General features: G+C 39.6%; 1 protein-coding gene across 2 annotated transcripts in view; it reads right to left on the bottom strand.

The window, feature by feature from the left end:
- Positions 1-26011, bottom strand: part of LOC143172021 (ADP-ribosylation factor-like protein 15) — a 286252-nt gene that overhangs the window by 28368 nt on the left and 231873 nt on the right. The window lies entirely within an intron of this gene.

Raw genomic sequence — 26011 nt, 5'->3', positions numbered from 1 at the left:
ACAGTTTTCAGTTCAGAAAACACTTTAAATTCTCTGTCACTGGTTTAGCCAAATTGCTCATACTTGAATGCTTTTTATGTGGCTGTCCTACTGGACAGCAGGTGATTTCCTGCTCAGGAGAAAATCTTCATATTTGACATTTGGACTCTAACTTCTTGAAACCCTTGCCAATGTATGTGTACTATGATTTCTCACGTCCAAATGAAGCAAAACACACTCTTTCCTCAGATGATTTTGAAAACCAACAACAATGTAGAGCTGCACTGACAGCCAACTACCAACAGCAGGAAAGTTGAGGTGAAGGCAAAGGGAATCAACAAGGTGGTAAACCCAAAACTAAAATCTATTGTCAGCATTTGCAGTAAAAGGGGGTTTGCGACCAATCTTGCACCATAAAAGAGACTACCACCCACTATAAACTACTCAATTTTATAGCACTGTAATGTCAGATGTATATTAACTTGAACTACTGTGTTTCTGTACACAAGTAAGGCAATTAAAATGTATCTGCTCCTTAAAGCAGGACCATAGAGAAAAAAAAATATGGAACAAGCATTTTGCATCTGTGTGTTAATTCAGTGTTGATAAGGAGGTTTCCTCCAATTCTAAAACACACAGTTCAGAGGAGAAAGATGGGACTTGTTTTGGAAAGCTCACCTGCAGCTTATGCTTAGGGACTATATGGCAAGTGATTTAGGTACAGTTTACCTGTTTTGGAGTTGAAGTAACAGAAAGGGAAGTTTTATTTTCCCTATCACACATCTGCAGTATAACATGCTCAGCAGAAGGCTTCTCAGTAAAATCTTCTTCAATAATTAATGTTTGAGTATTCCGGTCCTGGTTTCATCTGTATCACAAAAGATAATCTCAAATTGATCATTTAATTTTCATCAACTAATTAAAAATGTATTAGAGCATGTTTGCTATTACAAATCCATGAAATTGAGACAATTTAACAAATCCATTAGACTAGTGCAAATATAATTTTTTTTTAAACTATAGAACTGTAGACAAGAAATCAGTCCTTTTGGAAAACTAAGAATGGGTTGTTCCCTAGGACTGACTTGCAAGTTAGCAGAGGAGCAGGAGTCTGGACAGCAGCGCTCTCCCATGACATTCACAAAGTTGCAGTTCATTAAGGACTCTACAATATTACTGCTAAGAGCAGACCATGGTCTGACAGACCAATACAACGTTCTCAGGGGACTACGGTGATCAGCTGATCTGACACAGCCCTGCTTTTATTGACCCTATTTAGAATTAACAACAAAAGCATAGATTTTAATGGCAAGTAAGCAGTTAGGCCAGCTGCTAATTACTGCCAACCTGTAACAGGACCTGGGCACCACCTGTGCTTTTGAAACTCACCATACATCCCTACATAGCTGAGATGCTTGACAGTGCTAGTGTGACTCCTCTTCTTCACCTTTAGGAGTGCTCCACTTTTCAGAGTTGTCTATACTGCAAAAGTACCCCACACATAATTGTGTGACAATTAATTTTCAGTAATTCCATTATATTCTGAGTTTTGGAAAGTCTGCTTTGTTCCGTTCCGGTGATGAAGAAACTGGAAACTGGTTTTTTGATGTTAACTTGCAAACAAAAAAATGCACTATCTTAGGGGTTGTTGACACAGATTATGATAATTAAATTGTATGCAGAGTATTGCTTTATTGCAGCTGTACAGTTATGCCCAGCTTCTTCATCAGGCTTTCCCAGAAAGCCCTGTCACTTCCTTCCTAATGTCAAAGTCATAGCAAACTTTTGACTGAACTTGTCTAAAATGCAGGGTAGAGCTTTCACCTGGGTAGCTGCCAGCCCACCTTTGGCTCATAGTGACAACCAAATATCCAGCTGTATAGCTAGGATGAAGGATGAGAATTTGGCATATCTGCAGCAGTCAAACAGGAAAAAGTTTACTCCCGGCTCCAGGGGTAAAGGATCACCTTCTTTGCTTTGATTGGCCAGCTGGAGCAAAGGGGGACAAATTTTCCTTGCGTTCACTAGCCATAAGCTCAGTCTGCTTCATTTGCTATTCAAATTTCACTGTACCAGTAGAATTGTCCATGTGACTCTTGGACAAAGGTGAATGCTGCAGGAGTGAGGCCCTCCACAATGCATGGTGACTGGAGCTCCAGTTGTGGGCATACATCAAAATTAAGTCAAGTTTGGCCAGAAGAGATGGAAGTAAAAAGAGCTAAGGGGACTACACAGTTGTGGTTGGGTTTTTTTTAACTTTTTCTCTCTTCCCCTAATTTAGCTCAAAAGAGAGCCCACAGGTGGTAGGAACAGGTGAAGAAATGGTGAAGGATAGAGACAAGCAGCAGCAAAAGACAGACATGCTCCATTAGGAACGTGTCAAGACAGAGGGAAAGACATAGAACTCAAAGCAGAAAGTTCAGATCATGATTAGTTTCAGATTAGTTTTGTTTATTGGAAACTGCAAGAGGCTGATACGAGGCATTATTGTATGAGAACTCCACCTTCCATTACAGCTACTCGTTTATCTCCAGTGTTTCCCATTCATTTCAGAAGTCAGCTGAAAGCTCTCATTCCATAAAGCCCATATTTTGGGACACAATCCAGAGATTAAAAAAATTATATTTTGCAAATTGTACCGAGGTGTTAAAAGAATACCATATTACTCTGTGTCTTTCAGACCCACCTTAATCTGCAAAAGCTTCAATGTGAGCAGTTTTTATTATTCATGCTAGTTCAGCAACTCCACTACCAATTGCAAATCATCATCATGACATTCCCTGAAAGCATGGCTAATAAAACAATATGGTAACATTTACCATCTTCATACCCAGTTACAGGATCTACTATTCAGCTAACAGAATATCTAGAATCATATACCATAATTAGAGAGAAGGTAAAACATTTAAAGCATGTCTTCAATAAAATTAAAGTTCAGATCTTGGAATTTCTTTCTTTTTTTTTAAACACACAACCCATGAACATTATGAGTTCAGCAAATTTGGTTTATTTACTGATACATTGCTTCCTTTCATATTTAAGTGCACATCTATTTTGGGCATCACTTATGCAGGCATAAATAAGATCTAGACTGATACAAATTATGATAGGGACACCAGATCTCTTTCTCAAAAAGAATTGTTGGATTCTATAAGGCTTTTGTGCAGGAATACCATCTGATGTTAAAGATGATAATGAAGGAAATGTCATATATCCCTGTGAGCTAAATGAGTATTATTTTCCCAGTTTTACAGATGGAAAGCTGAAGGTAGAGATTAAAATCCTCAAATTGGCAAGCTATTTCATCAAGTGTTTGATTATCAGTTGTGAGCAGTCCCACTCAGGTGAGTAAATACTTCACTTCTGACTTGCAAGCAATTTTTTCCAATTCTTCCCACCCATCCCCATCCCAAGTATGTTGGAATAAGCTCAGCCAGGTAATGGCTAGCCAGAAGAAAAACAATACTTCTTTTTAGGAACTGACACCAGCTCAGACTTTTTCTTTTCTCAGTCTGTGCTTTGGAGAAGTTCAGGAAACTTGTCATTTCTACACAGAAACTGTCTCCTAAATATAGTCTAAAATAGATTCACTTACAAATGGACTCTTGTCAGCACCTGGATCTGGCACATCTTGTGACCCCAGAAAGGGAATGAGACAGGTGAGTTGGTAAGGAGCCGCGACATGTTTCTTGATTTTCCTTAGGCCCTTGTCTTTTTGGAAAACATGGGGAATTATTATGATCTAGCTATTCAGTAAATTCCTTGTAAAGGAGTGAATACATCCAGGCTCTCAGTCAGTTAACACTGCCAAAAGTTAGACTGCCAGGCAGGTAACAACAGAAAAAGGTGTAGAGGGCTGGTTTGCTCCAAAGACAAAGATAACCTGTCTCTCTTTAGATTAAATATTGGGAAGCAGTAAGTTATGGAAAATTTAGAATTTTTTGACTAATCTCTTCCCTAGTATATATTAGTATAATGAATTATACTAGTTGTAAATACAGTACTCTTGCTTATCCACAGCTCTCAACTTTTTCACATCCCTGTGATATGACCATAGAGAGTGCTAATTTTCTTTTTCTTCCAGATAAGTTTGAATATGCAAATTCAAGGGATTTAAAATAGAGTAAGACCAAGTTTATACAAACAATCTTTTGTTGGCATATATATTTCTTAGTCTTATGGGTAAGTTTATGTATAAACAACTGCAATATGTCAAACAAATTTTGTCCCATTTCCCCACATTTACAGCTGTATTAGGAGTCCCAGTGCTATGTATTTGCCACACGTATAGCTGTTCAAAAGATAGCTGAGACTTCTGCTTGGCATGGAGCCAAGAAGACAAGATACTAAAGCCTATTAACAGTGCATCATGACTGTGAATTAAAGAATCCTGTGGAACCATAAACTGTCTAGAAAGAAAATGAGAAAAATAATAAAATTTGATCAGAGGGTTAATATATTTTTATTAGTGCCTGGCAGCAGACTAGTAATAGATCATTTAAACGTGTACAGCAATATAACTGACTTGTGTCAGATGCATAGTGGTGAAAAAGTCTGCAGACAGTCAAGTATTTATAGCTAATTAAAAAAAAAAAAAGAACCCGACTAGACTTAGCATAGATTGTATCTGTATTTCTCAAGCTGATATTCTCTGGAACCTGGAGATTCTCTAAAGGAATCAAAATATTACCAAATGCTTCCAGGCTATCAATGACAATAATTACATAGCAAGCACTGCTGGGAAACTAGAATTCCCACTTTAAAATCACAAACTACCTAAAAAGCTCAAAACACAACTCTCCCCTCACCAAACTCTGTCGAAACAAGGTAAAAATAGCTGTTCCTTGCACAGAAGTTTTGCCCAGTCCAGAAGATGAATGCTGCAAGCTAGAGCTATGTCTCTGTCAGTGGCTGCAAAAAGTAATATTTCTAAGTATGTCTGGCCCATTAGTCAAGAATATTATAGCAAGTCTCACGAATGAAATTACTACTTTTTTCATAATAGATTATAAAATGAGTATAAAGTATTTTGTAAGTTAGCTTTTATACTTCCTCAAACACTTAAGTCCTGAGAAGTCATATTTTATGGATGTAGAAAGTCTTGCATTTAAATACCAAAAAGACTGTATTTAAAAGAACAAGGATGTTTAAGAAGTTCCAGGCTCTTTTTCTGGCTTTCCCATTTATGTTCTGTGACACTACAAAGCTAATATTAATTCATTTTAGCTACTAACACATCTGAGAAGTTCATGGACAAAGAGTTTATGAACACAATTGAAGATTCTCCAAGTAAATACAAAAAGAATGTCAGAACATTAGCTGAGTATAGAAACATTAACGGTAGGTTTTTGTTGTCCTCCTCCCCCGCCAAAATGGTCTTACTGTTTACTTGTTAAGATATTTATATATATTTATACAGACTTTAAAGATAGAAAGGAAAAACATCAAAGAAAAAGGAGAAAATAAACATGGCCTGATTATCCCTTTTCATTCCTTCCCCTCTCCCCCTCAACCAAGTGCCTTTCCTGTGCTTACCTTGCTCTGATCTGTCAAATCCACCCAACCGGACAAGAACCATCTGCTGCAGCACCACAGCCCACAAGACCAGGAACAGCATGGAGAACCATAGCATCACTTAGCCCACAGGCTGTTTTCTCACGACTGCTGAAAACGTGTCCAAGAGCCAGGTCATACTGCCTTCCATCTCCCACAGAACAGATTGTGGTGACTCAGGATCCTTCTGGGTCAAAAGTAGTCCGCTAGGCCAACCTGCCGCTGCTGTACACAGAACTAATTCACCCCTCTTACGGCCACTCCGCAAATCCTATTTTCAAATCATTTAAATGTGTTCTGGCAGACAGCTATGACACATAAGTGCCTTTTAGCAGCAGACCGAAATGAAACTTTGGGAAATTCAATGAGAACAGATGCGCAATTCAGTTTAACACTGGACAACTCGTTTTTGTTAACATGTTTTTTTTAAATGATGCTTCATCAAACTACACCAAACAGCAAAATGGTATCGCATAAACACATTTTCTTTGCATTTCTTGAGGACCTCTTGAAACAAATATATATCCAAAACCTGGAGTCCTAACGCCGTGCTGTGCTAAAGCAATGGTTATTTTAGTGATTTGATTAATTAGTTCTAGGTCAGCAAAGCATGCACACATTTACATGAGTCGACTTCACAAACAGACTATAAAAATGATACGGAGAAGGGGAGAGGTTACTGCTAGAGACAGAACATCTTTAAATAATAAAAATGAATAAACTCCACAGCAGAAGAACTCACATGGAATTATAACATATGCTTCCTTTTTGGTTCCTGCTTACTATGTAGTAGAAGTTATTCTGGCAATTAAATCATAGCAAGAAAGATGTTTATATACTGAGCTTCCCTTATGTTTTCCTCATCCTCTCCCTAAACACACACACAAAGACAACACAGAAATCGACCAAACTGCAAAAAAGCCCAACCAACTCAAATATTTTCAAAACCATTTTATTGAAAAAGATCCAGGTACCATGTGAAGTCAACAGAGGGACTTTCCTATTGATATTTTATATGGAAGCAACTTAGATATGAAATCTTCTTACAGAAAGACAGCTATAATAAACAAGTTAAATAGTATTGCCTTTCTTTGCTGTTATTCTTCATGTTCTCTACTTAAGAAGTTCACCACAGTCTGACACTACTCTAGTGACAGCAGTATCAAAACTGCATCGAGAGCATCTGATTATAAAGCAATACCATGAGTACCTAATTAGTATCATAAACATTGCTTATTTTTCCAATTAAAAATATGACCAATAGTTCCATTAAAACTTCTGTATTATAATAAAACAAGTTGGAGATACATGAACTGAAGTACAGGAACAACAAAATGCCTTGTTGCACTACTTTTAAAAATATTTTAAAAGCCAGTATAAAATTCTGGAACACCAGAGCAAGGCAGCACAACCAAGCTCATTTCAATACAATATCACCACTAATGTTAGCTCAAGAATCAGAAAAAGGAGGCAAAGAAAAAAAACAAGGAAACTATTTCCCCGTGTGTTTGTGACGTCTGCTAAAGGATAGAAGGAAGGTGACTGGTAGCATCAAACATAAGCAATAAGTAAGAGTCTGGGAAGTCACCATGCTCTGTGCACCTCCATTACAAATTACTTTCAGTGGTGCTTTTTTACTCTTAAAAGGGGTTCCAGCATTTCCAAACACAGAAATACTTACAAAAAAGACTCATAACTTTGCTGGCTGCAAAGTCAGAGTCTTTTGCTGTTGACAGGTGTTTCCTTAATAGCTATAAGCAATATAGTAAAGTTGATTTGTAGACTAAAAAAGGATGAAGACTTGAAGCCTTGCTAGCTGACTTGAACACAAGTGTCAGGAAATAAGGAAAAAGCTCTTCATCTGGGACAAGTGAGGAGAAAAGCACAGTGAAGGTCATACCTCAGACAACAATGTTCTTGTTCCAACCCAGAGGTCTGTGGTCCTTTAACACTACAAGGTATCTGGCTGTTGAATGACAGAAGCCTTCTCCTTTCAAAGGTAAAAATAATTTGGTGCTAACGACAACAGAAGTTTAATGTCTGCGCTTATAAACCAACTAAATACCATGGGTCACAAAGTGAGAAACTTTTAGGCAGTGGGCTGCAAGCCAGAAGGAAATGCTACTAATCTGTTTGCTACAGCTGGTGGCTCTTCCTGCTTCATCTACTGGAGAATCAGGATGAGACCTTGTCCACTCCAGGACTACTGAATGCACAGAAAGGGAGAGCGTAACACAGCCAGCAGACTGAAACCAGACCCAAGCAACTTTTTCTGCATATTGGTTTTCTATATCTATAGGCAGGTATCTCAAACTCAGGGGATCTTATTTTCTGTTTTGAAGGCCCTGATGCTCCAAAGCAAAGACTCTGAAAAAGACTGCTGAGTCTCAGTATCTACCATAAATGCTGTGACAATGAAGGAAGAATTGTTCATAGAGACCGCGTCCTCCCCTGTTCCCTTTGAGGGCAACTACAAGTTCAACTGCAACCATTCCCATGGGAAGCTCTGCCAGGTTATGCTTGCTTACAAACTGCTCATGCAACAGCAATATGACTGAGTGCAAAAGCTCCCAACTGAGAATAAAGAGCTCTTAGATGAAAGAAGAGGAATGTCAACCTGAAGAGACTGGCCTTTTCTGATGGCAATATCCCCATGGAAACTCTCCCAAATCTCATACTTGAGACCACATCTTTTCTTACTAAGAGTTCAGGAGGCTCATGTAAATTATTTGCATGGAAAAGAAACAGATAAACATACATAGAAACTGCATGAAAACAATACCAGCTGTGAAATGAACACACCAACTATCTTAAAAAAATGGGATACAGAAATAAAGGCAAAAATTTTCTACTTATTCCAAGCTCCAGACATTCATTGTCTGATTTGTCAAAGTTCTTAGCATTTTATAGCAATTTCTAGATTCAAACAAAGTGCCTACTGAATCTCTGATTGACAATATTTAACATAGAAAAGTACTCTCAAGTTGGGTATCAAGAAAAGAGAACTGGGAGAACACAGAATAAGAAACTCAAAAAGGCTAGGTTTCACTGATTTATTGAGCATTAGACAAAAATTCTATGCCAAAGGCACTCAGATAGAGAAGCATTCAATTACTTCAACCAGATAATTCTTTGTGCGCTGCCTCGTACATCCTCCCAAATTGATCCTATTCCTTTCTCCAAAGATCTTACATTTTCCATTACTCCAAGGAGCACCAGCAAAGACCAGGATTAAGTAAAACACTAAGCAAAATTCCCATATTCACTAAGGCTTTTAAGCACACGCTGAACTTCAGTTATTTAAACAGTCCCATTACTAGTTAAAAACACATTGAAGAGCTTTAAGGAACAGAGATGGGACCTTTATAATCTCTAAAAATAAGTCTTTGTTCAAGAGTTTTGCTGAATCAAGGCTTAAACACTAAGAAGTATTACTATCTGCTAATCCCCAAAAGAATCTTTGCTGAATCTTCCTCTTTTCCCTTACCCTTACTTACATCTTCCTCTTTTCCCTTTCCCTTACTTACATGCAGAAGTATCTGCATGTACTTCAGCCTGCCTGATGGCCTATTTTTGGCTCTCCACACTTGGTACTAAGCTCTGTGAAGAACATCTTTCACAAAGACACTGCAGAGGAAGCTGCAGAAGGAAGGTGACACCCAGGAATGTCAAGAGCACAATATCACATGACTGATATTAATATTTCACCAATATATAATGCCAAAAATAATCAGGAATTAATTTAGGTCAGATTTTTCAAATGAGATACCTACAGTTAGATTCCTAACCCAGGTTTGAATGCTGACTTGAGCACTGGCCAGTTTTCAGAGGTGTTGAGAACTTGTAAAGCTCAGGGTTTCAGAACTTCAACATCACTGAAACATCAAGCTGTTTGTTGAAGTGCCTAAATATAAATTATGTAACATAACTTCAGGTTGGACTGACTTGCTTTAAAATTTTTAGATGAGAAAATTAAAATTAGTCACTACTTTATTCCAATTAAATGACCAATGGGAACATCCAAAACCACGTGGTGACTTTCCATTTTATAGCAGTACGCAGCCCCAGCATTGTAGCTACCTGAAACCAAATTTCAGTATCTAAGAAAGCTACTTTCTGTATTATTTTGTGACGGATGCACTCAACTCCTTGACCAAACTACTGTTCAGGCTACAAAGGAAGTAAAGGCCTAGGCCGTAACTGGGCGAAGAACTTCTCTAGTTCCAACCTGTTCTCTGAAAATCCACACGGGAACAGGGTGACATAGTGAGCATTAATGCATACGGGCTTGGAAATTGGAACACCGATCATGCGATTAACACATGAATAGCAGGTGGTTCTTCCAAGACTCATTTATCAAGGAACAAAGGAAGTTGTGAGTACAAGGAGTCTCATGCTTACCTTTTCCATCACATGTAATTTGACTACGAGCCAACCACTTTATTCCATAAATATGACGGCCTAAGTGAGCCTTTTTTGAGCTCTCCCTGCTAAGCAGCTGGCTGCACGGCGGTGATCTCCCCTTGAGCTGGGATACTTCTCAAGGTTGCTCCTTGAGGCTGAGAGACCCCTTACCAACTGCAGATCTTTGGTAAGTGACCGATATCGCACATAACCTTGTATTATAGTGCACTAAGATTTTGTATTGGTAACTTTGAATCATTATTATATCCTCTGCAGTTATAGAGTGAATCTTGCCATCGAACTTTGTTAAGTCTCACTTTTACAACATCATACTTTAATAAAACCACTTTTGCTGCTATTTTTGGCAGTGGTTCTTTAAGCAGTCTAAATCTCCCCCGCGACATCTCTACAGCTAATTTTCAACATGGAAATGGAAAAAAAAGTACTGATATTCTTTGTTGTACACAATTTTGAATCATCTTTTCCTCTCTCAATTGAGGATTTTGGGGAATATGATTGTAAATCATTCAGGCAAAGAAAACATTTCCATAGATGGCCAAATCACCCCACAGCTGAAATGCATCCACACAAAAACTAAAAATAAAACAGAATTATGCATCCAACTAACGTGTTATCTATTACAAAGAGCAAAAAGAATGCAGCTCACACTGAACACAGACCATAGCATGCTTAAAAGGGAGACCACACCATCCTACATGCTACTGTCATGGTTTAACCTCAGTCGGCAACTGAGCACCACGCAGCCGCTCGCTCACTCCTCCCCCCCCGCCCCCAGTGGGATGGGGGAGAGAATTGGAAGAGCACAAGTGAGAAAAACTCGTGGGTTGAGATAAAAACAGTTTAATAATTGAAATAAAATGATAATAATAATATGATGATAATAATAATAATACACAAAGCAAGTGATGCACAGTACAATTGCTCACCACCTGCCGACCGATGCCCAGCCAGTCCCCGAGCAGCGGCCCCCCCGGCCAGCTTTCCCCAGTTTACGTACTGAGCATGACGTCACATGGTATGGAATGTCCCTTTGGCCAGTTTGGCTGTGCCCCCTCCCAGCTTCTTGTGCACCTCCAGCCTTCTCAGTCGGTAGAGCATGGGAAGCTGAAAAGTCCTTGGCCAGTGTAAGCACTACCTAGCAACAACTAAAACATCGGTGTGTTATCAACTTTGTTCTAGTCCTAAATCCAAAACACAGCACTGTACCAGCTACTAGGAAGGAAATTAACTCTATCCCTGCCGAAACAAGGACAGCTACCAACCGATAACGTAAGAGCAACAATTACAACTACAAAACATGATTATACAAAACCCGCTTAGACAGAGGTCCATGTGAGACTTGAGTATAACTGGTCACTGCCATTTGCTGTTGATGCAAAAGATTAGCAGAGAAACAGAACCCTACAGAAAGAAATGTGCCCGAAGCATAAGCCCTCTCTCCCACATACCACCAAGATCCTATCTCGCATACTCCTGGAAGCCACGCACGTGGGGCAGAACCTTAGTACAGGTTCCAAAAAAGCAAACAAACTGTTTCTCAAAATAATTCATTGAACAATCAGAAGCCAGAGAAGTCATTTCTATGGAAGAGAAAAACTCTTCTCAATGTGGCAATACTGACCATCAAAAATCATCCACCAACAATCATCTATGCCTGACACAATATCAGGATGATTCTGTAATCAGATTAAATTGAGCAGGATGATAGGTATATAGAGGTGAGAAAATTTCCCCCTTAAAAACAATATTAATGTAGCTACTGTATGCATGCTCTCACATATTTTTCTATACATTTATCTATATATTAACCCCCCCCAACCTATTACTTTACTTTAGGAAGGAGAGAATTTTTCTCCTTCGTACACAAATGCACATCTATCTACATAAAAACAGCTTCTCATGGAGCTAAGAGGGAAAATTCTCTCCCTCCTACAATTCCCTTTTTCACCCCCAAATGTCATATTATACATAGTGCCAACTTACACATAGCTATAGAGGAATAAATGACTTCATATACTGTTGTATCAGAAGACACCTGGAATGTTTGTAATATTCCTAATAAATTGCCAATTTTAGGATAGCCCACATACTTGAACATTTGCTTCTCTTCCATCTGCCAAAAAATGTAATACGATGAGTGTTTGGTGCCTAGCATTATTTCTTGATTCTTATTTGTAACTGGAATTACTAAACATTTTATTAGGAGAAAATACACTTTAAAAAATAAGTTATGGAGAGAAGCAACTTTTTCAGTGTTTTTCACCACATCTGTTTCCTCTTACACAAGCTGTACACAATATGTCACAAATGGACGAAGCTCAATGAAGGAAAATTAGACATCTAAAACCAAATACAACCACATCAGACTGATCTAGTTAAATGAGACTGCATGTTGTAAACTTTTTTTTTCCCCCAGCTAATATTCTCAGTGTCTACATTTCCCTCGGTGAAACTATCTACCTACTCATGAATATGGGTCCTTTAAAGGAAGTATATTTCCCACACACAAAGTACAACCAAAGTGTGAAACTCACTGCCACGGAACGTTATGGATGCCAGAAGTATAAATACATTCACAAATTAATTTGACAAATTCATGGAAAAAACAATCTATTAGGCAGAAAGGTGTGAATGCAACCTCCACGCTTAGGAAATCCCTAAACTAAAGAGTACTGGAAGCTGGGAGAGGATAACGGGTGAAGCATGGCTGTATACCTCACATGGTCTTACACTCATACAATGGGAGTCCGAGCCAGCCATGGTCAGAAAGGGGAGCCAGGGAAAAATAAGCCTTTGGTGTGACCCAGCGCAGCAGCTCTTACGCTCTTCATGTGAGTGGCATTTCTAGTCTTGCAGTTCCAAATTAAAGCTTTTATCTGAAACGCAATATCTACTTTATGCCATTTTAACTTGTGCATCATACATATGTATTTTACATATTAACAGAAATGTAATGCTAATTAGAACAATGAACCGACTAGTGAAGCCAATGTACAGATGACTACGTGAACCTCACTGTCATTTTGTATACTCATGCTTCACCACTAGCAACTCTGTATACCTATGTTGCTCACCTATGGACCATACCTATATTAACACAGTATAGGAGTACAAACAAGGTGTGGGGGAAACGAAATGAGGATTAATGCAAATTGATTAGTAAGAATGTTACAAAATTAAGAAAGTTGCTCTAAATTTTGATCGATAATAAAGACTTAAAATATACCCCCCTAATTAAATGTAAACCTCTTTGCATTGTCTTGCAAATCAAAATGCCCATATTTGTACCCATATTCATAAAATGTGAGTGTTAAGTTCCAAAACAAATATTTTTTTAGAATTATTTTTAAAATCCTTTCAATAATCAGAAGTCATCTTTGCCACAACGCAAGTCCATGATGAGATGTTTCTATAAATACAAAAAACCCCCACACTTTCTGAATACAGGAAGTAATGCTAAAGTATCTGAGAAGATCACAGGAAGGAGGGAAGTCTTTGGATGTGGCAACACATGAAAACTCTCAGTCTGAGAACAGAACACCCTGGAATATAGGCAATTCCTGTTACTCAACTGTATCAGACATCAGCTCCCATAAACAAGAAAATACAACTATAATTTCCTATGCAGTATTTGAATATAAATTAAGAGCAACCCTTATAAAATCAGATTCAAAAAATCCAATTATTTCTGAACAAGAAAATTATGCTAGATGGTAGGAGGGGAGTACAATTTTGATTAACATTAAAATGTAATTCTTTTAAAAGAGCAAAAACGTAACCAAACCAACACCATATAGCCAACGTTCCTGTGGGGCTCCACTCCTCTCATGCGCTAATGTAAATAAGGACAAACATAATTATAACGAAACAGAGCTAGGAATCAGAATTTGTGACTTTGGTTTTCAAAATTTTAAGGGGAAAAATAAGGTAAAACCTGAAAGAATGGAATGGCATTAAAGGGCTGTCTTTTTCTTTTTGAACAAGGAAGCAAACCAACTACATGATGTCATGAAATAAAAATTAAATAGAGATTAAAAATCATCAGTGAAAATATTAATCCATGGAAGCCAATTGCAGCTGTCTACCAACACAAATTAATTATAAAAATTCCAAAAGGACTGGTAGGCTAAAACATCAAGAGGTATAAAACCCTGCGCTTCAGGAGATCACAAAGTTCAGACCTCCCAAACTTTTTGGTTGTTTTTCCTCTTGCTTTGGGTATATAAAAAAAGGAAAACAAAATAAAATGTTTTAAATTTACAGACTGCTATTGGGTTTCTTAGCAGTCAGCCCTGAGCCAGTTATGGGAAGATTATTTTCACATGATGGATAACAGAAGTAAACTGAATTTATGTAAAGCATTATGTAAGAATCCAGACTAAATCTTACCTTGTTTTCACCAACAGCAAGCTTGGGATCAAACAGATTATAAGCATTAAGGTATAAAAAAAAAGCTCATGTGATCTTACTTAGGATCTCTGTAAGGAGTAACTGTGGGCCAAAAGGCTCGCTTTGCAGGAGGTATCATCGCAAGACCAAAACACAGGATTGCTCACAGCATTCCTTGACCATATGTCCCCAGGTTCTAATTTTTTTCTAGTTTTAGTTGGTGCATAGGCAGAAAAACTTAAGGAGAGTGAAAATCCATGGCTGATAGAGATGTTCAGGGATGGTGAGAGTGGCATGGGGGCAAGTATTGATGGATCTCCGATATTATTGAATTTTTTGTACATTAATCTTATGCACTGACAGAAGGAAACAAAAAGTCCCATTAGCATTCCATAAAAATGCAAGAAACTAAATAAGAGCAACCAGGAATGTATGTCCTTTCTATTGCACAGAAGTGTTTCTACATCAGGATGATTTATCTCAAAACAAAATACACATTGACAGAAATATTAGCTCCAGTGGACACAAGTAGTTAAGCAAAACTCCTGTTCTTATCATACAGTCTTAAAATGGTGTTAAGAATCCATATGTTTTCCCTCGCATATTTCCATGCTTTTTATCCGGTTCTCATAATTTCCATATGGCCTTTTCAGCACAGTTTCGCATCACAGATTTAGTGAATTACAAGCATTTTTCCCTCCAGAATGACTTTTCCAAATCACACCATGAAGAGATACCTGTACAAAACAAGAGCCTACTATATCACAAAATACAATTTTGAATTAAAAATCTCAGTTGGGAATCATTAGAAATGACCACCTTGATTTTTCAGGAGCACCCTTCAGCATATGGAATTAGTGAGTACTCCATATTTAAAAAAATCACTTATTAGTTCTGTAGATCTAACCCTTGCTGTGCCACTGTGAAGTGTTTTGGATGAGTTCCTTTTGCTTGGTTATCATATTCCCAGCAAAGGCAACTAGAAACTGTATCTCCCTGTCTGTAACACATAGATAATACTTATTTTGACCTACCTTTCAGAAGTAGGGGTTACATACATTCATCAAATAATTTAAAAACTCAGAGCCCTATAAACAAACTTGTTATTAGAAATTGTGAAAACACACCTTTGCTGAAAATGGTACGGTATAATAAAACACCTAAATGTCTAATCTTCAGCTAAACAGAATAGCTTTTCACGTACTGGAAAGAGACAGTGGCATGTTTCAGCAATGTTCTTTGTATCACCATGAAGCATATGGTTAAGAATCAACGCAATGAGATCAGACTGAAGTTCATTGAGTTACACAGTGATCTCATTTATCTTTGGTTTTGGAAAGCAAGGTTAGGTAGGCTATATTTTCACATTAACATCTGCAGAGCATTCCAAAATCCTGGCATGGCCAATGACATGTAAGTTCCAGGTCCTGTGATTTATCCTCCTCCAGTACACATAAATTAGTGTGTGTAGATAGAATCCTTTCACTTCAACTGAAGTATATAATGTAAAATAATTTTAGCTGACAGATTTTTTCTTCACCTGTTTTTTTAAAATTAATTTACAAGTTGTTATGATTTTATTCAGCATTAAATCCATGTATATATCCATAGACATTCTCCACTCATTTATTTAGCAGAAATTAAGATGGGAAACAGCTGAATAGGAACTATAGTGCATTTGCTTATTAAATCTCTGCGTTCAACAGCCAAAGCTATACCTAATAATAAATGCTGAATGAGAATAGAATGAGTGCATATGTAGATGATGGGTTTGATAACAAAGCACATAGGCTTTACTGAAGCTCACAGTTATGTGAAAAAAGAAAAAAAGGAGGGTAATTGTCATAGGCAGTTCCCTTCTGAGGGGAACAGAGGGCCCGATATGCCGACCGGACCCGTCCCACAGGGAAGTCTGCTGCCTCCCTGGGGCCCGGGTCAGAGACATCACTAGGAAGCTCCCTGGTTTGGTACGGCCTTCTGATTACTACCCGCTGCTGGTTATACAGGCTGGCAGTGATGAGGTTGCAGAGAGAAGTCCTGCAGCGATCAAAAGGGACTTCAGGGCACTGGGGCGACTGGTTCAAGGATCGGGAGCACAGGTAGTGTTTTCCTCTATCCCTACAGTGGCAGGGAAGGATACTGAAAGGAACAGGAAAACACACCTGATCAACAGGTGGCTCAAGGGCTGGTGCCATCGGAGGAATTTTGGTTTTTTTGATCATGGGGAGGTTTACATGGCACCGGGCCTGCTGGTGACAGACGGAGTCCAGCTGTCTCACAGGGGGAAAAGGATCATGGCTCATGAATTGGCAGGGCTCATTGAGAGGGCTTTAAACTAGGTTCGAAGGGGGAAGGGGATAAAACCAGGCTCGCTAGAGATGAGCCGAGGGGTGGCGTGCCGATGCCGGGGGCGAAATCGATAGCCCAGCTCAAGTGCATATACACCAATGCACGCAGCATGGGCGGCAAGCAGGAGGAGCTGGAAGCCATTGTGCAGCGGGAGAGATATGACTTAGTCGCCATCACAGAAACATGGTGGGGTGACTCTCATGACTGGAGTGCTGCAATGGATGGCTACAGACTCTTCAGAAGGGACAGGCGAGGAAGGAGAGGCGGTGGGGTGGCCCTGTATGTTAGGGAGTGTTTTGATTGTATAGAGCTCAACGATTGTGATGATGGTACAGTTGAGTGTCTATGGGTAAGGATGAGGGGGAAGGCCAACGATGCAGATATCCTGCTGGGAGTCTGTTATAGACCACCCAACCAGGATGAAGGGGCGGATGAAGCGTTCTATAAGCGGCTGGCAGAAGTTTCTCAATCGCTAGCCCTTGTTCTCGTGGGGGACTTCAACTTCCCGGACGTCTGCTGGAAATACAACACGGCAGAGAGGAAGCAGTCTAGGAGGTTCCTGGAGTGTGTGGAAGACAACTTCCTGACACAGCTGGTAAGTGAGCCTACCAGGGGAGGTGCCTCGCTCGACCTGCTGTTTACTAACAGAGAAGGACTGGTGGGAGATGTGGTGGTCGGAGGCCGTCTTGGGCTTAGCGACCATGAAATGATAGAATTCTCGCTTCTTGGTGAAGTAAGGAGGGGGGGCAGCAAAACCACAACCATGGACTTCCGGAGGGCGGACTTTGGCCTGTTCAGGACGCTGGTTGAGAGAGTCCCGTGGGAGACGGTCCTGAAGGGCAAAGGGGTCCAGGAAGGCTGGACGATCTTCAAGAAGGAAGTCTTAAAGGCGCAGGAGCAGGCTGTCCCTGTACGCCGTAAGAAGAATGGGCGGGGAAGACGACCGGCCTGGCTGAACGGGGAGCTCTTGCTGGGACTCAGGAAAAAAAGGAGAGTTTACCACTTGTGGAAGAAGGGGCAGGCGACGCAAGAAGAGTACAGGGATCTTGTTAGGTCGTGCAGAGAAGAAATGAGAAAGGCAAAAGCCCAGCTAGAACGCAATCTGGCCGCTGTCGTTAAAGACAACAAAAAAAGCTTTTACAAATATATTAATGACAAGAAGAGAGCCAAGGAGAATCTCCATCCTTTATTGGATGCGGGGGGGAACATTGTCACTGAGGATGAGGAAAAGGCTGAGGTACTCAATGCCTTCTTTGCCTCAGTCTTTAACAGGCAGACCAGTTATCCTCAGGGTACTCGGCCCCCCGAGCTGGAAGACGGGGACGGCGAGCAGGATGAACCCCCCGTAATCCAGGAGGAAGCAGTCAATGACCTGCTATGCCACCTGGACGCTCACAAGTCTATGGGGCCGGATGGGATCCACCCGAGAGTGCTGAGGGAGCTGGCGGAGGTGCTCGCCAAGCCACTCTCCATCATTTATCAGCAGTCCTGGTTAACGGGGGAGGTCCTGGAAGACTGGAGGCTTGCCAATGTGACGCCCATCCACAAGAAGGGCCGGAAGGAGGATCCGGGGAACTACAGGCCTGTCAGCCTGACCTCGGTGCCGGGGAAGATTATGGAGCGGCTCAACTTGAGGGCGCTCACAAGGCATGAGCGGGACAACCAGGGGATCCGGCCTAGCCAGCACGGATTCATGAAAGGCAGGTCCTGCTTGACCAACCTGATCTCCTTCTATGACCAGGTGACCCGCCTAGTGGATGAGGGAAAGGCTGTGGATGTGGTCTACCTGGACTTCAGCAAGGCCTTTGACACTGTCTCCCACAGCATTCTCCTAGAGAAGCTGGCGGCTCACGGCTTAGACAGGTGGACTCTGCGCTGGGTCAAAAACTGGCTGGACGGCCGGGCCCAGAGAGTTGTGGTGAATGGAGTTACATCCAGTTGGCGGCCGGTCACGAGCGGTGTTCCCCAGGGCTCAGTACTGGGGCCGGTCTTGTTTAATATCTTTATTGATGATCTGGATGAGGGGATCGAGTGCACCCTCAGTAAGTTTGCAGACGACACCAAGTTGGGCGGGAGTGTTGATCTGCTCGAGGGTAGGAAGGCTCTGCAGAGGGACCTGGACAGGCTGGATGGATGGGCCGAGGCCAACTGTATGAGGTTCAACAAGGCCAAGTGCCGGGTCCTGCACTTCGGCCACAACAACCCCATGCAGCGCTACAGGCTTGGGGAAGAGTGGCTGGAAAGCTGCCCAGCAGAGAAGGACCTGGGGGTGTTGGTCGACAGCCAGCTGAACATGAGCCGGCAGTGTGCCCAGGCGGCCAAGGCGGCCAATGGCATCCTGGCCTGTATCAGAAATAGTGTGGCCAGTAGGAGTAGGGAAGTGATCGTGCCCCTGTACTCGGCACTGGTGAGGCCGCACCTCGAATACTGTGTTCAGTTTTGGGCCCCTCGCTACAAGAAGGACGTTGAGGTGCTGGAGCGTGTCCAGAGAAGGGCAACGAGGCTGGTGAGGGGTCTGGAGAACAAGTCTTATGAGGAGCGGCTGAGGGAACTGGGACTGTTCAGCCTGGAGAAAAGGAGGCTGAGGGGAGACCTCATCGCTCTCTACAACTACCTGAAAGGAGGTAGCGAGGTGGGTGTTGGTCTTTTCTCCGAAGTAACAAGCGATAGGACGAGAGGAAATGGCCTCAAGTTGCGGCAGGGGAGGTTTAGATTGGATGTAAGGAAAAATTTCTTTAGTGAAAGAGTGGTGAAACATTGGAACAGGCTGCCCAGGGAAGTGGTGGAGTCCCCATCCCTGGAGGTATTTAAAAGACGTGTAGATGAGGCGCTTAGGGACATGGTTTAGTGGGCCTGGTGGTGTTGGGTTGACGGTTGGACTCGATGATCTTAGAGGTCTTTTCCAACCTCAATGATTCCATGATTCTATGTGCTTTCATTCCTCAGTTCCTTCTATATATGGGTAGGATCTGCCCTTTCCTTCAGACTGGCCAGCACTGTTTGTCTGGTCAAATAATTTCACTGCAGCCTTTTCACGTGAAGTTGAAACTATTCATAAGTATACATAACTTGCAATGACTTTTGTTCAATTATATTGTTAATGCAATGATTTTAATATTCAAATTGGGAAGAATAAAAATTTGAACAAACACATTTGTCAAAAATAGAACTTTACCATGGTGTTCCATGCAATCCAGGGAAATAAGAAACAGCATATTATTCCACCATATTTCCCAGCAGAGTTAAACATCAAAACACCTTCCCCTGCAGTTTATACAAAGGCCAAACACAGAGGCAAAAGTATGACATTAGCCATACTGGAGCTATTAATGGAATAAATGCAGCAGTCAAAGACCCTCTGAAGATAAAAGCATCACTCTCTTGTCTCTGGAACTTTGCCCAAATCAGTCACATTTTCATATTTGTCAGCTTTTTTTTCCTGTAATCAAAGGGTTTCCTTCACGATAGTAAATAAAAATTGTGTTCCTTCTGTGCTTCAAAGTAAAATGGTTTCAGTAATGATGCACACAGTACAGTGTGCATCTTTCTAAGGAAAGATTTACTGCTTCAATTTAAATTTAAAAATTTGTATTGCTTCAGGGTTAAAAACACTGGGACATGTAATCATGCAGAAATCAATTTCTTACAAGTGAATTGGTTGCTTTTTCTAATATCTAGCTCTATGTTTGAGAAGGGTGATATTTACTAATTAATACTCAGAGAAAGAGGTTTTATAATGTAAACATGTGGAGTCTTGCATAGTCTACAATAAAATAATGTTAAAAACTTCAACTTAGAATATTAACTAGACTTGGCCTTTAAATCCTTTCTGCAGAAAAAGTAACTGAGCTAGAAAGGACAGTTAGGTCAATCACTGATTTGACAGACTGACAATTACGCCAGTTATGACAATCTCAGGTCTTGCAGACAATCCACAGAGTTTCTGCACAAATCTCAGCTATTATTATTTGAACTAGAACCAAACTTTAAGCAAGATATCTGGTCTAGTTTTAAAAATTGCAGAAGCTTCAACATGGGAACAAGTTACTGTGGAACAAAGAGTTACTATATATCAGAGCATCATGCTAACAATTTGTGTGCTTACCCTGTCCCATGGCAAATTCAAGATAGTTTACATCCTCTGAGAACTAAGCTCATTCAAATTACTTTTGTGTTTGCTGAAAGCTAAGTGGGCATGGACTATCACCATGAATGAGCTGACATGTAGTAAGTTCCTATTCCATTGCAACTGGTTTTTTCCCCCGAGCCCTTATCGGAATACAGGAAATTATTTCTGTACTTAGCATTCTCACCATCACATTGAAGATTCCCCTGCTATTCAAAACCTTCCATGTATTTACTTACAGATGATGGTACAGTCACTTCTGAATGTTTTATTTGATTAAGCAAGAGACATAGCTTCTTATCTTAACTAATAGCAAGGGATTTTGCTGTATCTCAAATCAGTAATTTAACACTTGACTCTAAAAAGCTGGCTCAAGATCTGCTAGAAATGGGGACAAAAACCACTAGAAAGTATTTGGACCTATGAAGACAATGCTTGCTTTAGCTGAATTAGGAATGGCAGTTACAAGCTTTGGTATTCAAAGTAAGCCTTGCTGTCGTCATTGCCCAAGAAGTCTGCTGTCTTAAGGCAAAGCTGAAGCATCAGAGAGAAGATAGAAATGCTAAAGTTACAAACCTCATCTCACTTTGTCTGTGTCATGTTTCATCTTACCATGATTGCACATCAAGTGAAATTATATGCTTAAGCGGTATTCTTCATTTTCTAACTAACCTCTCTGTTAAAAGAAAAAGGAAAAAATTGTTGCTGGCATATAGTAGACCTTCAAATCTCTTTTAGATTCCTTTTCCACATACTTGCAAAAGTGAGGTATTTTCTGTCCTCCCACTCTCACCCAGAAGCAATGTCTGCTTGTCACTTAGATAGCTGCTCATGAGAGATATAAGTAGTAACAAGTTGTTGATTTCAATATTTAATTTATTTCCAGAGTAGAAGCAATAAGCAAAATTCTATTTGACTATGAGCAGTCAGCAGATTAAATACCACCTCAAACAAGCCTGTACCCTTTAAGTGTAACTTAACCACACCTTCTAGCTCTTCTGCTTTATGCTGCAAGCCTTTACATAATGAACGTCTAAAGAAGCTGCAATTTCTCTACACTGGCCTAGATATCTAGATCACTTGACATAATACGTTTGAACTGTTTCTTGTTTGCTACATCTACAATTCTTTTTTAATATTAGCAAATTTGGAGTATACTTGGTGACACACTGTGACTGAGGCTATTCAAGTCGGCACACAGGCATGCTTTTCTTTAGCACGCACCTTTTTTTGGGCCTGCAGTCTGACTCTGAGCTACAAAGGTGAAAAGACTCTTCAGATCTCAGAAGACTTGCAGAACGTACCCAGGCACGTGGATAAAGGACTTGGAGGACACGTATTATGCATTTTGAAAGGATTTATCAACTGTTATGTACCTCTTTCAATCCCAGAGCTCCTGTAAAGGAAGTGCAATGTCAAATATCTTCATAAATTGGGACTATTTACAGCTACAAATAATTATTTTTGATAATTTCTTTCAAATTCGTAAGTGTGTCTCAGCTCTAACATAACAAAAGATTACGTTTTTAAACTGTTGTTAGCTTTTTCATGTTTTCCGAAAATTACATCAGGTAATACATGTGTCATTTTTGATCTGAACTCGAGTGACATTTATTTGAAAGTTCAAACACTTCTTGTTAGGTGTGTATTTCAATACTAATTATACATTTTAGCAATAAGCATGAACCTCCTGAGCTGAGGTTCCATTCAACCACAGTGCTCTCTCTGCAGTTCACAAAAATGCATTGAATAAAGACTTTTTTTTACAGCTACCTGGACTAAAGCTAAGATCTTTAATTTTATTTGCAAAATAAATATATGACAAACCATGAATATGAGCAAATATGTATAAACACTTTTCAGTCTGTAGAAATTTTCCGCAGATCTGATATGAAGGCAGATTCAGCATTGCTAATGGCATACACTTCTCAGTGTGGTTGTAGAAAAAAAAAAACGAGGCCCACATAATCTCTACAAGCTCTTCTAATTCCAGCAATAAACTCAGTAAGATAAAAATAGGGGCAATGAGAAAACTGAAGTGCAATACTGATGGAACATTGCCAGTAGCTCCTCTCCTTTAAATGGAGATCTTTTGTTCGAGCTCCCCTGTTGCTCACTTAATCATGAGTCTCAGTATATTTGTTGATTTTGTTTTCACACCCCAGTTTCCAGAGTCATGCAATGACAAGAAAAACTCACCTGTTGTATTAAATGAAAAGGGTTGTTGGAGATACAGCCACTTAAATAATCAAGCTACCATCTTCCTTACCAGCTTTGGGTTATGAAGGGGGGGTTAAAATACAGTGCATGATGCAAATATCTAATCACAAGCAGACAAAAGAGGTCTGCACTAAACAGTGCTCTACTCTCAGTCTCCTACAAAAATACATATGGAAAAATGTTTTTTGGCCATTGCTGCTCCTTGATCATTGCCAACAGCTAGGAAACTAGCAGGATTCTTAGCTCATGAATACTTCACCAAATTTTCTGGTAGTTTTCCTTAAACTAGAACCACTATTTTCTTTCTTTTCTTTTGACTGAGCTTCTGCCAGCCAACTTACTTTTGTGCATCAACCAGTCCTCAAAAATACAGTGACAGACTGCTCAGACCATTTTAAAAGAAAAAAGCTCATGTTGATAGGATTATGACAGCAACAAGCCTGTAGCTCTCTATTCCTGATGGATTTTGATGCCAGGAGAGTTCCTCTAAGAGAAAAGAACTTCTTCAAACTCCCTGGGGGAATGTTTTGCAGGAAAGGAACATTTGAAATCAGATTTGTCCACTGAATCAACAGTACTAAAAGTCTGTTTGAATGCTATAACAAACACATGAAGTACAGCACAGTCAAGTAACTTTACTTTATAAATCATATCGTTTTAATTTCATGAATTCATAACCACAGTGATGCAATAATGGAAACTTTTGTATGTTTATAAGTTAGATGACCCACAATTGTTTCCTACAGTAAGCACTAGTAATTTCTGACTATTAAAATAATTGTTATATTCTATTGCTATGGTTTGCTTAACGTTGTAAGCCAGTTTTCATTTTAACAAACCATATTACATTGGCAACAAGATTTCTTACCTTAGCCAACGGTATTGGATGTGATTAATTTCTAACATTCTTTTTGGAAGTCAAAATAAACACCTACTCAATTTTCTTTGTTTGCCATCTCAACATCCTAAGCAGGCTGGCCTTCTCACAAATTCATGTTGGTTGTCCCTAATTAACTTTTTCCTTTTTAAAATGTTTGAATTACGTCCAGTTAGCTTCTTTCCCTTCAAACTCCCTTTCATTTAACATTAATCCCCTATTGGAATATTTTATTTAAATGACAATCACACATTATATTTTTAATTAAACTTTCAATTAAAATAGACTGTTCAGACTTACAACAAAAGTCCTTGATATGGCAAATAAAGACAGGAAAAATGAAGATACCCTTTATAAAACTCTATAGACAAAGTACTGTATCATAGGATCAGATCTTAAGACACTGCTATATCTGATCAAGAAAGCTAATATGTAAGGTTCTAGAATATTTAGAGGGATTGCTTTGGGATATTATTTTGTAATTCCTTGCTGCTTCTTAAGTTACTCTCATCTCAGTATTCTTGTGCTGGTTAGAGGTAGAAGTTAATTTGCGCTCTCAGTTTCTGCCATAGATGCCTCACCTATGTGATTAGCAAAACTGCTGAAAAGATACCTTGCAGATTTTCTCAAAGGAAAACAAACCTGTGCTTTTGTAGAATAATACACAAACTAGCTGTGCAAGGTTGGATTCTACTCTACACATTGCTAACTAATATTCACGCATCTGCTTCACACCTTCAATGTAGTAGCTGCTTTCCAGACACTTCAGACGGGCAGCCTGTTATCTTTCAGATGGCAGACCAAACTAGATGCGCCATTTAAGCAAAATAACCACAGAATGGCTTGCTGGAAGTAACCACCACACTATGAGGCTCAACAGATGAGACGCAATGAAGAAGTTCTGTCTATACAATCTGCTTCATCAATTTCTTTTCATAATTAACTTTAATCTTTGCATCCTATGTCTCATACTTAATTTAATTGGCTGAAGTCTAGAATGGCCTTCAGCTGTCTAGACCATTGAACTAAGAATGCAATCCCGCACTAGCTCAAAGTACGCTGCCCCAATTTTTGCTCCTGGAGATTTACATGAGCAGTTATTCACACTGCTTTCTAGTTTGTCTTTGTAAGGCATTTCCTGTTCCACTTGTTTTAATTGCCTTTTATTCTATCCAAGAATTACCTGACTACCAGTGTATTTACCATAAATATACATCTGTTTTGCCAACAATTATGGGTTTTTTTGGTGTGGATCTTCCACCATTCTGTTCTTTTATTTCACTTACAAGGTATATTTTATGTCCTTCCATGATATTAATTATGTTATTGTGTACATTTGCTCCAGTACAATGAAATATCTACATCTTTCTTTCTCTCTTCCTCTCTCACATCATATTTTTTCTTTATTATGGGTGCATGACCCCATGGTATAAGAGTAACTGACTATTTTCTAGAGTCAGTTCTCTGTAGCACTAAAGTAAATAAATCATTTAACCTAGATATCTAAGAACCTGGTGATTTTATAACATCCACAGTCATAGATTTTGATTTTCTCAGTCAAAACACACCTTCTTATCATAGCTCCTAAATAGTTTCATATATTTTTCTACTTTCTAACATAGAAGATATACTTGGGCTGTGTACCTGTGGCTTGGGGCATATGAGCCAACATTCTCATGGCTTCATTTCACAATTTACATCAACCAATATTTACTTTGAAATTCCTGTCCCTGAACACTTAAAAAAAGTTCTGTGATAAGGATCTAAGGCAAATTAGTTGTCTCTCTCTCTCTCCCCAGCAGAAAAGAGACTTGATGCACTAAGAGACTTCATCCATCTGACTCTATCCCCCTAGTAATTTGGCAGAGGAGATGTGCCTCCAATATATTAAACCTCTGAGTTTCATGAAAATGAACAAGTGTGCAGAGGACTGTAATCCCATTAACAGACCCACTCTCAAAAAGAATGCAGCCCAGATCCAATCCTCATTAGAAATTGGAGAATCCACAGAGGGATGCAAGTGTACACACTTTAACTACGGAAAAGTCCTCAGATCAACTGTAAGACTCAAGTCCATTAGAAGCCTGTACCTT

Source organism: Aptenodytes patagonicus, chromosome W (genome assembly GCF_965638725.1).
Source record: "Aptenodytes patagonicus chromosome W, bAptPat1.pri.cur, whole genome shotgun sequence".
Taxonomy (NCBI): Eukaryota; Metazoa; Chordata; class Aves; order Sphenisciformes; family Spheniscidae; genus Aptenodytes; species Aptenodytes patagonicus.
The sequence above is the reverse complement of the archived record's forward strand: the minus strand, read 5'-3'. Positions and strand labels throughout refer to the sequence as shown.